Below are 16,827 nucleotides of genomic sequence, written 5' to 3' on the forward strand. Positions count from 1 at the left end.
GTGTAGAAAAAGCACCCATTTCACTATACATTGTGCTATAATGTCCTCCTTCTCCAGTTCAGCCCCACAGGTCTCATGTGGTCGTGAGTTCTAGGCGCCACTTCTCAAGTCCCCCGACCAGCCAGATTTACTAGCATCTGTTCCAGGACATGAAGCAGTGAAATGACGTTGTTCATCCTGTAGTCCTGGTGACTGACAAATAATGCGGCCTCCTCAAAGGGCCTGAGCAAACGGCAGGTGTCACGCATGAGCTGCCACTAGCTGACATAGAAGTTACACAGAGGAGTACTCCTGTCCGCTTTGATCATCAAAAAATCATTTATGGCCTTTCTCTGTTCGTATAGTCGGTCCAACATATGGAGGGTGGAATTCCAATGGGTGGAAACGTCGCATATCAGCCTATATTGAGGGATGCTGTTCTGCCGCTACAGCTCAAGGAGGGTGTGCTTTGTGGTGTACGAGTGGCTGAAGTACATGCAAAGAAGTTCCTGGCCATTTTAAGGATGATTTGCAAATGAGTGGAAGACTTAAGAAACTGCTTGACAACCACATTGAAAACGTGTGCCTTGCAGGGCGCATGGCCCAGCCCTCCTTGACGCAGTGCCGACACCATGTTCTTCCCGTTGTCGGTCACCATGGTTCAGATTTTGAGTTGTTGCAGAGAAAGCCAGGATTCTATTTCTTGATAAAGGACACAGAGCAGTTCCTCCCCTGTGTGACTCCGTTCGCCCAGGCAAACGAAGTCGCAGAACAGCATGACACCACCGTCCCCTGCACATGTGGTAGGCTGGAGGAGCACTGTAAATAGTCCCTGCAGTGGAGGCTGCGGACAAGGTGGAGGATGAGGAGGCAGAGGCGGACATTGTCGCAGGACTAACGGTGTGAGAATGTGGAGGCGGAAGCGGCGTCACCTGGCCAAGTTGCTAGAGTGGCTGTGCAGGAACCACATTCACCCAGTGGGCCATAAAAGGCATGTATTGTCCTTGACCGTAGTTATAGCTCCACAAGTCGGCACTGCCGTGCACTTTGGCAGACAGCGACAGGCTCAAGGACTGGCCCACCTTCTGTTCTACATACGTGTGCAGGGCTGGTACTGCCTTTTTGGCAAAGAAATTACGGCTTGGGACTCTCCACCTCGGCTCGGCACAAGCCATCAGTTCTCTGAAAGGTGCAGAGTCCACCACTTGGAAAGGGAGGGACTGCAGCACCAGCAACTTGGTCAGGAGCACATTCAGCTTCTGCGCTGTTGGATGAGTGCATGCATAATGTTGTCTCTCTGCAATCGCTTCGGAGATTGATTGCTGACGGAATGACTGACGAGGAGTAGGAGGAGGAGCAGGAGCATCAGGACCAGCAGATGATGGGAAGGACAGACAGCTCCCTTCGGCTGAGGTAGTGGAGCCTTGACTGCCTGAAATCAGGTGAGTGCCACTGGGTGATGCAGCGGTTGCTGCGGCAGGCTGGACCACCACATCAGAGCCACGGTTCTCCCGGCCCACTTAATGGTGATGATGCACATGTTGACTCAGGGCCATGGTGCCAACATTGGCAACCTGGCCACGCTTCACCTTCTGCCCACAGATTCTACAAATGGCCATGTTCACCTCCTCCGGCGGTTTAACAAAAAACTGCCACACCACCATGTAGGTGATTTTACCCCTAACACTTCGCACTGACTGACTGCTACCGCCGCTGCATCCGTGAACATCTGCACCACTACTTTCCGGGCAGGTAGGCTCCTGCGAAGCGGGTGGTCTACACCGGGCATGTTTGGCTCCCGAACTCCCGCTGCTGCTACCCTGCTGACTCCAGGCCATGCTAGTGCCTTGCTGCATCACGGGCAAACTGCCACCCTCTTCTCCCGTTAATGATGAAGCCCCGAATTCACCCGGCTCCCAAGTGCGATCAGCTACATTATCATCATCGAGTACTGCCTGCACGTCACTGATGTCCTCCTCAACGGTCTCTGTGTCAGGAGCCTGACTGCTCGCAACACCAGCTCTCACGCCATTCTTCTCATCACTACTTGCCCGCCCACATCTTGGCTGGCCAGTAGCGGCTGAGTTTCCTCTAGTTAGCTTATCCTCGCTGTATTATGGAGCTGAGCCCACAGCATATAATACTTCTGGCTGAGAGAACAGAAAAGGACAGAGGCAGGTTGAGGACAGGTAAGGGCACAGGGCCTGCTCCTGGGCCATTCCAACTAAGGGTTGTGTCTGACGAACCCACCGACTCTTGTCTGGGGGTATCTGATGTCACTTGGGACGAAGTGGATGACCGAGTCAACCATTCAAGAATCGCTGGGTTGCTGGTCAAGACACGACCACTAGATGACACCAGGAGCTCAGGCTTTTCACTGCAACTCCTGCTGCCACGCCCCCTTACCTGTGCCCGTGCCAGAAATATTTAGGCCTCTGCCACTCCCCTGTGCAGGGCCTGGCACTTCTCTGTCTGACATACTGTTAGATCAAATAAATAAATAAAAGGAAATTAAAACACCCCAAAAAAGTAATTTTCTCACTTCACCACACAAAGGCTAATAATCCCTTTTTTCCCACTATTACACGACAAAAAAAACTTTTGAACATATAACTGCACCGCTGAACGGCAAATATATATATTTTTTGCCACTAATACACACCACAAAAAGCTTTAGAACATATAAATGCACCGCTGAACGGCAAATAATACACTGCGTGCAGAATTATTAGGCAAATGAGTATTTTGACCACATCATCCTCTTTATGCATGTTGTCTTACTCCAAGCTGTATAGGCTCGAAAGCCTACTACCAATTAAGCATGTTAGGTGATGTGCATCTCTGTAATGAGAAGGGGTGTGGTCTAATGACATCAACACCCTATATTAGGTGTGCATAATTATTAGGCAACTTCCTTTCCTTTGGAAAAATGGGTCAAAAGAAGGACTTGACAGGCTCAGAAAAGTCAAAAATAGTGAGATATCTTGCAGAGGGATGCAGCACTCTTAAAATTGCAAAGCTTCTGAAGCGTGATCATCGAACAATCAAGCGTTTCATTCAAAATAGTCAACAGGGTCGCAAGAAGCGTGTGGAAAAACCAAGGCGCAAAATAACTGCCCATGAACTGAGAAAAGTCAAGCGTGCAGCTGCCAAGATGCCACTTGCCACCAGTTTGGCCATATTTCAGAGCTGCAACATCACTGGAGTGCCCAAAAGCACAAGGTGTGCAATACTCAGAGACATGGCCAAGGTAAGAAAGGCTGAAAGACGACCACCACTGAACAAGACACACAAGCTGAAACGTCAAGACTGGGCCAAGAAATATCTCAAGACTGATTTTTCTAAGGTTTTATGGACTGATGAAATGAGAGTGAGTCTTGATGGGCCAGATGGATGGGCCCGTGGCTGGATTGGTAAAGGGCAGAGAGCTCCAGTCCGACTCAGACGCCAGCAAGGTGGAGGTGGAGTACTGGTTTGGGCTGGTATCATCAAAGATGAGCTTGTGGGGCCTTTTCGGGTTGAGGATGGAGTCAAGCTCAACTCCCAGTCCTTCTGCCAGTTTCTGGAAGACACCTTCTTCAAGCAGTGGTACAGGAAGAAGTCTGCATCCTTCAAGAAAAACATGATTTTCATGCAGGACAATGCTCCATCACACGCGTCCAAGTACTCCACAGCGTGGCTGGCAAGAAAGGGTATAAAAGAAGAAAATCTAATGACATGGCCTCCTTGTTCACCTGATCTGAACCCCATTGAGAACCTGTGGTCCATCATCAAATGTGAGATTTACAAGGAGGGAAAACAGTACACCTCTCTGAACAGTGTCTGGGAGGCTGTGGTTGCTGCTGCACGCAATGTTGATGGTGAACAGATCAAAACACTGACAGAATCCATGGATGGCAGACTTTTGAGTGTGCTTGCAAAGAAAGGTGGCTATATTGGTCACTGATTTGTTTTTGTTTTGTTTTTGAATGTCAGAAATGTATATTTGTGAATGTTGAGATGTTATATTGGTTTCACTGGTAAAAATAAATAATTGAAATGGGTATATATTTGTTTTTTGTTAAGTTGCCTAATAATTATGCACAGTAATAGTCACCTGCACACACAGATATCCCCCTAAAATAGCTAAAACTAAAAACAAACTAAAAACTACTTCCAAAAATATTCAGCTTTGATATTAATGAGTTTTTTGGGTTCATTGAGAACATGGTTGTTGTTCAATAATAAAATTAATCCTCAAAAATACAACTTGCCTAATAATTCTGCACTCCCTGTATATATTTTTGTGACATACATACACACCAAAAAGGGCTTTAGAACATATAAATGCACAGCTAAACGGCAAATAGTATATATTTTTGTGCCACTAATACACGGCAAAAACGGCTTTAGAATATATAAGTTCACCTCTGAAAGACTAATAGACCCTTTTTTCCCCACTTATACACACCACAAAAGGCTTTAAAACATATAACTGCACCGCTGAACGGCAAATAATATATATTTTTTGCAACTAATACAGTACACGCCACAAAGGGCTGTAATTTTCTCACTTCACCACACAATGGCTAATACTTTTTTTCCCCACTATTACACGACAAAAAAGTCTTTAGAACATATAACTGCACCGCTGAACGGCAAATATATTTTTCTTTTGCCACTATTACACGCCACAAAAGGCTTTAGAACATATAAATGCGCTGCTGAACGGCAAATTATATATATTTTTGTGCCACTAATACACTCCAAAAAGGGCTTTAGAACATATAACTGCACCACTGAATGGCGGAATATATATTTTTTGCCACTAATACATGCCAAAAAGGGCTGTAATTTTCTCACTTCACCACACAACGGCAAATACTTTTTTTGTGCCACTAATACACTAAAAAAAAAGTGCTTTAGAACATATAACTGCACCGCTGAACGGCAAATATATATTTTTTTGCAACTAATACACACCAAAAAGGGCTGTAATTTTCTCATTCACCACACAACTGCAATTACTTTTATTTGTGCCACTAATACACACCAAAAAGGGCAGTAATTTTCTCACTTCCCCACACAACGGCAAATACATTTTTTTGGTGCCACTAATACACGCAAAAAAAGTGCTTTAGAACATATAACTGCACCGCTGAACGGCAAATAATATATATTTTTTGCCACTAATACACGCCACAAAGGGCTGTAATTTTCTCACTTCACCACACAACGGCTAATATGGCCTTTTTTCCCCACTAATACACTACAAAAAATGCTTTAGAACATATAACCGCACAAGGGCAAATAAGATGTAGAAATATTTCCTAATGGTTGTATCAAAGAGCACAGCACTTGTTTAATGGCAATTTGGATCGGCAGTCAGTGCAGCACAGTGTAATAGGATTGCTCCTATTACCCAGGCTGTAAACTCCCCTACTGAACCCTGTTCTGCTTCAATACTGTGTAATGATTCCTCCCTATCCATTCCCTGAACTTCTATACAGCAAAATAAAAGTTTTAAAGGGTTTATTGGTATGCGAATGAGCCTCTAGGTGCTATGGGGGCGTCTTTTCAGAACCTAGAGGCTCCGTCCACTCACCATTTCTGCCGCCCAGCGCGCTCCAGCCCGCCCCTCTCCTCTAGATTGACAGCCTACTCGCTCCTGCGCCGGGTGCTTCTGTATTCGGCACAGGCGCAGTGACTGTCTCCCTGCGCCGGCATCTTCACTGCGCCTGCGCGGATTACGGCGCAGGGAGCAGTCCAACAGTCACTGCGCCTGCGCCGAATACAGAAGCACACGGCGCAGCGCGAGTAGGCTGTCAATCTAGAGGAGAGGGGCGGGCTGGAGCGCGCTGGGCGGCAGAAATGGTGAGTGAACGGAGCCTCTAGGTGCTGAAAAGACGCCCCCATAGCACCTAGAGGCTCATTTGCATACCAAAAAACGTTTTTTAGGGTAACCGCTGCAGAGAAAGGTATTGCAATAGCATGGTTAGGTACAGCAGACACTAGCAGATCGCTAGTGTCTGACAGCTAATTAGGTCAAAATGTGGTGGTAGAAACCCTTTAAAGTCTTTTCTACCACTGTCCCTAGCGCCTGCTGACGTCTCTCCCTGCACTAAGTAGACTAGAAAATGGCTGAACGCAAGATGGCTGAGGCTATTTATAGGGCTGTGATATCACAGGGGCTGTCTGGCTGCTGATTGGCTGCATGCATGGCATTGTGGGTGATCCCTCGTTCCCAGAGTTCCTTGCTCCATGTGCAGCAGCCATTTTAGGAACAAAATGCGATTCGTTACCACAAAACGTGAGGAAATTCTGATTCGGTGCGAATCAAATTTTTCATGAAATTCGGATCGAATTCCACTTTGTCAACTTCAATTCGCTCATCTCTAGTTCACACACCTGAATTTCTGTGCTGAAATTCATGTAGAATCCGCCTTTCAGACAGCCATGGATTATCTCCACAGTTTTACAAACTATGTCAAAGAAGGGACATTTCCTTCCTTGACACAGTTTCCACATAATGGGGAAAGTTTTGTGTACTGAAATAGTACACCAATTGATACCTTCTGGCGCAAAGACACAACCTCAGTAGATAAATTAAGGGTCTTTATTGATGAGAGACAACGCGTTTCGGAGTCAGTACACTCCTTTTTCAAGTCTGTGGGGTCCGTGCTGGGGCTTGTAGCGAGGCCGCGCTACAAGCCCCATCACGGACCCCACAGACTTGAAAAAGGAGTGTACTTACTCCGAAACGCGTTGTCACTCATCAATAAAAACCCTTAATTTATCTACTGAGGTCATGTCTTTGCGCCAGAAGGTATCAATTGGTGTACTATTTTAGTACACAAAACTTTCCCCATTGTGTTCCATACCATTCATCTGGAGAATTGGCCACTCAACCTACGAGGACTGAGAAGATACCGGCTGCACCGACCCCCTGTCCTCACGAGTGTTGTGCCTACGTATGCACATTGCACAACACCATAAGGTGAGCACAACCATTGATGTCTTATTTTCATACATCTTTTATCGAACTTACTACCCTATGAGCGCCTTCCTATCTTTTTTCGCCATAATCACAGTTTCCACATGGGAACCTCATGAAAACAATGGCTGGTGTTCGCGCATATGCAACGGGCGCCTCCTCCCAAGGCCCTCTATATAATGCGACCCAGGTGTAAGAATGCCGAGTGGTATGCTGCGGCCTAAAATGTCTCTTTGTGTGTCACGGTGCTCCTACCTGGATACCGCTGGACCCCAGGCTTTGGCTAGGAATTAATAAATAGGGTGAATAATTGAGGAATAAAAGAATAACTTTAGTCCAGACCTTGAGATAAAGTTCAATGGCAGCTTTACTTGAATAAACATTTCTCGAAAACAGTTTACAGGCTTTGTCTTGGTTGCAGCAGGCTTTAGCATGGAACTGGCAGGCAAACTCCACTCTGCTATATCTCTGTTTCTCTCTGGCTGTACTGACAGGCTGGCTGTAAAACTCAGCTTCTTCTGTATGCTGCACTTCACTTTGAAGTCTGACTCTAGGTTATGCCAGGGAACTTTCCTCCTGGCTCCTGAGGCTTCAAGCTTTGGCCTCCATGGCCAGAAGAGCTTAACCAGTGTTGTAGAAAATATTAATAGTTGTAATCCGCTCGCATCAAAGTTTGTGTAAGGAAAAAGGTGAAACTCTCTTCCCTCAGCCCCAGTCAGAGACAAAACCTGGTGTTACCATCTTGATTGAAAATTCTGAGCAACTCCTCCTCCCTGCTCAGTCTGCTCACCTTTATTTACTAACAAAGGGTGTAAAAGGGGCTGGCCCAAGACAAGGATACAGGAAGTGATAACATGCAGGAAGTGATGTCAAAGGACAGGGCGGGGCAATCAATGTGGCTGGGCAGACAATGCACACGCCCCATCCCTGTATAAGGAAGGATGAGTCATGTCCATTGTCCGATCAGCCAGGTGGCCGCCCACCCCCCATTACTGTCAGCATGGACCTCATTCAATACTGCTCAAAGGTGATCAGTATCTAATAAAGATCATTCTACTGGTTCCCATAGGTTTGAAATTATCTGCGAGACATTGCTACGGCTATTGTCAGTATACGGTACTAGTATACCGACAAGGCAGATATGTCTCCAAGCCCATAAGAAGGTTTTCATACTGACTGTTTTGCCACTGGTCCCGATTCAGCCAAAGTACCCTCTGCTAGAGCGCTCTTTGGCTAAATCAGACACAGGGAGACAGATGACAATCTATAAAAACACACCCACATCCTAAAGTAAAATGTCCGCATAATACAATTTCCACAACACCAGGTACCAGGTGAACCAGGCACATTACATGCGAACATAACAGTTACATAACAAAATAGGAATGCACATTGTGGAGCACCTGGAATAAATACACAAGATGACATGAGGTTAGACCAATAAAGACAGTAGCAAGGTGCAGAAGTGGTAACACCACTCTGTGGTGTTACATATTCAGGTTAGCCCGATTAAATGAAGGCAAATCTGCAGGAGAATCTGGAGGAACTTATATTTTGCCTTGTGAACTTTCCCCCAAGTCTAGTCATCTGCACGCACTCCCTTCTGACACCTGGAGGTTAAAAGCAAGTACTACAGCCTGTTTACAAAAACCACACCAAAAAGAAGTCAATTATGTAATTAGTAAGAATAAATAGAATTGAAGAAAAAATAAATAATCCAAAAACACCAGCAGAGTTATATGTGACAATACACAAGTTATTTAAGCAATTAGCTTTCTGCGCCATCTCTACTTACAAAAAAAATATTATTGTAAGAAAGCTATAAGGTGTTTTGGCGGCTGCTCACGTGTCCTGGAGAAGCGGGGGTTTTCATCTAATTGGAAGCTGAAATTTAGTACATTGTCACAAAGTGTGCTGCCAAGGAAAATTTCTCTCTAATGTGATTTGAATCTGAAATCAAATAAGGAAATGGTTCAGAAAAATATTTCCTCTATACAAGATGCAAGGATAAGAATGTTCCTCGGGGGGTGGTGTTGAGTATGAACATTTCAGACATAAAAAAAAAACTAAAAAACAGTCTACCTGGGCCTTAAACCTGTGATGTTATGGCTGATGTGGATGTATGAAATCAATAACTGAATAGACTGTACAGAATTTCAGGGGTCATGTCTGTAGAATAAATCATCATATTGGACTGGGGGGGAGGGGGGGGTCCAACCCAATTCAATTGTCCTATTTTATCATACTTTATTTTTACTTTCTATTAAAGAGGTTTTCTGAGACTTCTGGATGTCACCTGTTTTTAATCGGTGGGGTTCTGACACCCAGGACCCTCTCTGATCAGCTGTTTGAGAAGACACCGGTGCTCTCAGTAGCGCTGCGGCCTTCTCTCAGCTTACCAAACACAGTGCTGTCCTTTTGATAGCTGCTGTGTTTGGTATGGTGCTGAGCCCCTTGACTTTAACGGGGCTGAGCTGCGCCTAGGCCATGTGACCGATGAATGTGACGTCACATGACCTAGAAAAAGCAGAGAGAAGGCCATGGCGCTATTGCGAGAGCTGGTGCCTTCACAAACAGGTAATTGGCGGGGGTCCCCTGTGTTGGACGCCCACGATCAGATACTGACCTGAGGATAGGTCAACAATATTAAACACTCGGACAACCCCTTTAAGTCCCCTCACTCCCATTTCCAGGACATGATAAAAAATATGCAACGTGTCTGGCAAAAGCATCCCTCTTGTGAAATGTTTTTGCAAATTCTTTGTAAAAGACTTTACCTGAAGCGTGTAAAATGTTAAATAGTTACATATTGTATTTTTTGCCATATAAGATGCACTTTTTCCCTCTAAAGTGGGTTGGAAATGTCAGTACGTCTTATGGGGCGCATACTAATGAGCGCTTCCATTATGGAAATGCTCATTAGTACAGAAGGACTGGCGAAAAATATGGTAGTTAATATGGTGGAAAAAAGACCATCAAGTTCAACCCAAGGGATAGATAGGGATTAGAGATGAGCGAATTTCAGGTTATGAAATTCGTTCACGCTTTTTTTACTGGTAAAAGGTAAATTGCTTTATGGATTCCATTACCACGGACCATAATGCAATTCTATGACGGAATGCATAACGGAATGCCTTTAGAGGCATTCCGGTATTTATTCTGTCATGATAGAAGTCTATTAGCTGCATAACGGATCCGTCCAGTTTCCGTTATGCAGGAGAGGACTCCCCTATCATTGTCAACGTGAAGACAGGACAGCACCACTTGTTAATCGATTCCAGTCCAAAAATGGCGGTGGTGCTCGCAGTGTCAGGCCCTGATCTAAGGGCCCCTTTGGTAACCAGAGAAGATATGAAAAACCGCAGCACTCCCAGTCTTGAATCCAATCTTGTGTTTATTAACACCGAAAAAGATAGCAACGTTTCGACACCAAGGTCTTTTTCAAGCTACAGATAATGTTACAAGTGAACACTAATATATATATATATATATACACCCTATTCAAACAGGATTCAAAAACCTTCATATGTGACAAAATCCATGTATAGATTAGTACTTACATCACAGCTGAGCCAAAAGACAAACAAATAGATTGAGTGAGGTGAACAGCGTCGCCAGCATGCTACTGCGCATGCGTGAATCTCATTTCCTGGTTTCCGCAGCGGGACGGCATCTCCAGCGATCATGCGATCAGCCCAGTAATCATGTGACTAGAACCCGAGGCTGCTGCTAGGACGCTACATCCGTTGTCAGTCACCTGACATATGACATGTTCCTGTGCGTCTCCGTGTCCCAGCAACCTCAGGTCCTATTCAGTAAATAACCTTTTCATTATAACTAGGTTCCGTGCAAAAGAGATAAATCTCTCGCAGAGGCAAGATCTAAATACGCTGTTCACCTACACTCTATATATCATGTATAAGTACTGCAAAACATTGTAAAAGTTTTCTGCCGCAACATAAACTTCGGGGCTAGCTATATAATGGGGCCTGTTATGAACGGGTCCCTATTATTTAACCCCTTAAGGACCGGGCTCATTTTCACCTTAAGGACCAGGCCATTTTTTGCAAATCTGACCAGTGTCACTTTAAGTGCTCATAACTTTAAAACGCTTTGACTTATCCAGGCCATTCTGAGATTGTTTTTTCGTCACATATTGTACTTCATGACACTGGTAAAATGAAGTCAAAAAAATTATTTTTTTTGCACAAAAAAATACCTAATTTACCAAAAATTTGAAAAAAATTAGCAAATTTCAAAGTTTCAGTTTCTCTACTTCTGTAATACATAGTAATACCCCAAAAAATTGTGATGACTTTACATTCCCCATATGTCTACTTCATGTTTGAATTGTTTTGGGAATGATATTTTATTTTTTGGGGATGTTATAAGGCTTAGAAGTTTAGAAGCAAATCTTGAAATTTTTCAGAAATTTACAAAAACTCAATTTTTAGCGACCAGTTCAGGTCTGAAGTCACTTTGCGAGGCTTACATAATAGAAACCACCCAAAAATGACCCCATCTAAGAAACTACACCCCTCAAGGTATTCAAAACTGATTTTGCATACATTGTTAACCCTTTAGGTGTTGCACAAGAGTTATTGGCAAATGGGGAGGAAATTTGAGAATTTCATATTTTTGTCAAATTTTTCATTTTAACCCATTTTTTCCACTAACAAAGCAAGGGTTAACAGCCAAACAAGATTGTATCTTTATTGCCCTGACTCTGCCGTTTACAGAAACACCCAATATGTGGCCGTAAACTACTGTACGGCCACACAGCGGGGCGTAGAGTGAAAGGTGCACCATATGGTTTTTGGAAGGCTGATTTTTATGGACTGGTTTTTTGACACCATGTCCCATTTGAAGCCCCCTGATGCACCCCAAGAGGAGAAACTCCCTAAAAGTGACCCCATCTAAGAAACTACACCCCTCAAGGTATTCAAAACTGATTTTACATACGTCGTTAACCCTTTAGGTGTTGCACAAGAGTTATTGGCAAATGGGGATGAAATTTGAGAATTTCATTTTTTTGCCTAATTTTCAATTTTAACCCATTTTTTCCACTAACAAAGCAAGGGTTAACAGCCAAACAAGATTGTATCTTTATTGCCCTGACTCTGCCGTTTACAGAAACACCCCATATGTGGCCGTAAACTACTGTACGGGCACACAGTAGGGCGTAGAGTGAAAGGTGCGCGGTTTGGTTTTTGGAAGCCAGATTTTGCTGGACTGGTTTTTTGACACCATGTCCCATTTGAAGCCCCCCTGATGCACCCCTAGAGTAGAAACTCCATAAAAGTGACCCCATCTAAGAAACTACACCCCTCAAGCTATTCAAAACTGATTTTACAAACTTTGTTAACCCTTTAGGTGTTGCACAAGATTTAATGGAAAATAGAGACACAATTTCAAAATTTCACATTTTTGGCAGATTTTCCATTTTAATATTTTTTTTCCAGTTACAAAGCAAGGGTTAACAGCCAAACACAACTCATTATTTATGGCCCTAATTCTGTAGTTTACAGAAACACCCGATATGTGGTCGTAAACCGCTGTACGGGCACACGGCAGGGCGCAGAAGGAAAGGAATTCCATACGGTTTTTGGAAGGCAGGTTTTGCTGGACTGTTTTTTTTGACACCATGTCCCATTTGAAGCCCCCCTGATGCACCCCTAGAGTAGAAACTCCAAAAAAGTGACCCCATTTTAGAAACTACGGGATAGGGTGGCAGTTTTGTTGGTACTAGTTTAGGGTACATATGATTTTTGGTTGCTCTATATTACACTTTTTGTGCAGCAAGGTAACAAGAAATAGCTTTTTTGGCACGTTTTTTTTTTTTGTTATTTACAACATTCATCTGACAGGTTAGATCATGTGGTCATTTTATAGAGCAGGTTGTCGCGGACGCGGCGATACCTAATATGTATACATTTTTATTTTATTTATGTAAGTTTTATACAATAACTTCATTTTTAAAACCAAAAAAATGTTTTAGTGTCTCCATATTCTAAGAGCCATAGTTTTTTCAGTTTTTGGGCGATTATCTTGAGTAGGGTCTCATTTTTTGCGGGATGAGATGACGGTTTGATTGGCACTATTTTGGGGTGCATATGATTTTTTGATCGCTTGCTATTACACTTTTTGTGACGTAAGATGGCAAAAAATGGCTTTTTTTACACTGTTTTTATTTTTATTTTTTTACGGTGGTCATCTGAGGGGTTAGGTCATGTGATATTTTTATAGAGTCGGTCGATACGGACGCGGCAATACCTAATATGTATACTTTTTTTTTATTTATGTAAGTTTTACAGAATGAGTTCATTTTTGAAAAAAAAAAAATCATGTTTTAGTGTCTCCATAGTCTAAGAGCCATAGTTTTTTCAGCTTTTGGGCGATTATCTTGAGTAGGGTCTCATTTTTTGCGGGATGAGATGACGGTTTGAGTGGTACTATTTTGGCGTACATGCGACTTTTTTGATCACTTTTATTACCTTTTTTGGGAAGTAAGGTGGGCAAAATTTCAATTTTCTCATAGTTTTTATTTTTTTATTTTTATGGCGTTCACCGTGCGGGGAAAGTAACATGACCATTTTATAGATCAGGTCGTTACGGACGCGGCGATACCTAATATGTGTAGTTTATTTTATTTTTTTAATTTTTATTCAGTGATAAATGTTTTTTTTTTTATCTTAACTTTTTTCACTTTTTTTTACATTTTTGTGACCCAGACCCACTTGGTTCTTGAAGATCCAGTGGGTCTGGTGTCTGTATAATACAGTACAGAACAATATATATTGTTCTGTACTGTATTTTACTTACACTGAACAGATCTGTGCTTTTAGCACAGATCTGTTCAGCACCATGGACAGCAGGACGCCTGAGCAGGCGTCCTGTTGCCATGGGAACCCTCCCCGTCTGCTCAGAACTTCGCAGACGGGGAAGGGTAAGGACGGGGCTGAGGGGGGCTCTCTGGGGGCTCTCTCCCTCTCCATCGGGGGGCTGCAAAGCCACAGCAGCCCCCCGATGGAGAGGGAGGGAGCTCCCTGACCAATGACAGTTAACTTTTTCCATACAGCGGTCCGTACGGACCGCGGTATGGAAAGGGTTAAACGGCTGACATCTTCACAGATGTCAGCCGTTTATACCAGGGTGCCAGCAATGTGCTGGCACCCTGGTATACCCACTAGAAGCCAACGATCGTTCATGGGGAGGCGGGCGGGGGATCGCGATCCCGCCTGCCGCTCGCCCGCCTCCCGCAACGCCCCCACCGCCTGCGACACCCCCCCCGCACCACCCTCCGGCATAAAATCGTGCAGGGGTGCAGGGGGGGGGTGAAAAATAATGATTTTAGCCACTCTAAAGTTTCTGATCCCCGCGGTCAGGGACCGCGGCGATCAGAAACTGCACAAAGCGCAGCAAACCGCAGGTCTGAATTGACCTGCGGTTTGCTGCGATCGCCGATACGGGGGGGTCAAATGACCCCCCCCTGCGTTGTTACGGGATGCCGGCTGAATGATTTCAGCCGGCGTCCCGTTCCGATTAACCCCTGCGGCGCCGGAATTCCGAATTTAAGTCAGGACGTACCTGTACGCCCTTGGTCCTTAAGGACTCGGGAAATAGGGCGTACCGGTACGCCCTGCGTCCTTAAGGGGTTAATGGGTTAATGGATCCTGCTGGATTCGCTCATGGGGTATACTATTTTATTGTCTTAACCACCTCAGCTCCCCTAGCTTAAACACCCTTAATGACCAGACCACTTTTTACAATTCTGCACTACACTACTTTCACGGTTTATTGCTTGGTCATGCAACTTACCACCCAAATGAATTTTACCTCCTTTTCTTCTCACTAATAGAGCTTTCATTTAGTGGTATTACATTGCTGCTGACATTTTTACTTTTTTTGTTATTAATCAAAATTTACCAATCCTAAAGGTGCTCTTTGGAATGTGGGCCCCTTTGCCCACCTAGGCTGCAAAAAAGTGTCACACATGTGGTATTGCCGTACTCAGGAGAAGTCAGGAAATGTGTTTTGGGATGTCTTTTTACACATGTCCATGCTGGGTGAGATAAATATCTCTGTCAAATGACAACTTTGTATAAAAAAAATGGGAAAAGTTGTCTTTTAGAGAGATATTTCTCTCACCCAACATGGGTATATGTAAAAAGACACCCCAAAGCACATTTCCCAACTTCTCCTGAGTACAGCGATACCACATGTGTGATACTTTTTTGCAGCCTAGGTGGGCAAAGGGGCCCACATTCCAAAGAGCACCTTTAGGATTTCACAGGGCATTTTTTACATATTTTGATTTCAAACTACTTCTCACACATTAGGGCCCCTAAAATGCCAGGGCAGTATAACTACCCCACAAGTGACCCCATTTTGGAAAGAAGACACCCCAAGGTATTTCGTGATGGGCATAGTGAGTTTATGGAAGCTTTTATTTTTTGTCACAAGTTAGTAGAATATGAGACTTTGTAAGGAAAAAAAAATAAAAAATCATCATTTTCCGCTAACTTGTGACAAAAAATAAAAAATTCTCCTCGCTGAATACCTTGGGGTGTCTTCTTTCCAAAATGGGGTCACTTGTACTGCCCTGGCATTTTAGGGGCCCTAATGCGTGAGAAGTAGTTTGAAATCAAAATGTGTAAAAAATGCCCTAAAGGTGCTCTTTGGAATGTGGGCCCCTTTGCCCACCTAGGCTGCAAAAAAGTGTCACACATGTGGTATCGCCGTACTCGGGAGAAGTTGGGCAATGTGTTTTGGGGTGTCTTTCTACATATACCCATGCAGGGTGAGAGAAATATCTCTCTAAAAGACAACTTTTCCCATTTTTTATACAAAGTTGGCATTTGACCGATATATTTATCTCACCCAGCATGGGTATATGTAAAATGACACCCCAAAACACATTGCCCAACTTCTCCTGAGTACAGCGATACCACATGTGTGACACTTTTTTGCAGCCTAGGTGCGCAAAGGGGCCCAAATTCCTTTTAGGAGGGCATTTTTAGACATTTGGATTCCAGACTTCTTCTCCCGCTTTAGGGCCCCTAAAATGCCAGGGCAGTATAAATTACGCCACATGTGACCCCATTTTGGAAAGAAGACACCCCAAGGTATTCCCGTGAGGGGCATGGCAAGTTCATAGAAGCTTTTTTTTTTTGGCACAAGTTAGCGGAAATATTTTTGTTTTTGTTTTTTCTCACAAAGTCTCCCTTTCCGCTAACTTGTGACAAAAAGTTCAATCTTTCATGGACTCAATATGCACCTCAGCGAATACCTTGGGGTGTCTTCTTTCCGAAATGGGGTCACTTGTGGGGTATTTATACTGCCCTGGCATTTTAGGGGCCCTAAAGCGTGAGAAGAAGTCTGGAATATAAATGTCTAAAAATTTTTACGCATTTGGATTTCGTGAGGGGTAAGGTGAGTTCATGTAAGATTTTATTTTTTGTCACAAGTTAGTGGAATATGAGACTTTGTAAGAAAAAACAAAAAAACAAAAACAAAAAAAATCTATTTCCGCTAACTTGTGACAAAAAAATAAAAATCTTCTATGAACTCGCCATGCCCCTCAAAAGTGATCTTTTTATAGCGCCGCAGCGATTTTACGGTGTTTTTGCAGTGATCAGAAAAAAAAAATTCTGTCACTGCGGTGGGGCGGACTGAACGCAAGTGTGCGCACAAGATCAGGCCTGATCGGGCGAACACTGCGTTTTTTGCAGAGCCTATAGAACATGTCCTATTCTTGTCCGCAATTGCGGACAAGAAAAGGCATTTTCTATATAGTTCTGGCAATGTGCGGATCCGCAAAATGCGGAAAGCACATTGCCGGTGTCCATGTTTTGCGGATCCGCGGTGTCTGTGTT

Source organism: Bufo bufo, chromosome 4 (assembly GCF_905171765.1).
Source record: "Bufo bufo chromosome 4, aBufBuf1.1, whole genome shotgun sequence".
Classification (NCBI taxonomy): Eukaryota; Metazoa; Chordata; class Amphibia; order Anura; family Bufonidae; genus Bufo; species Bufo bufo.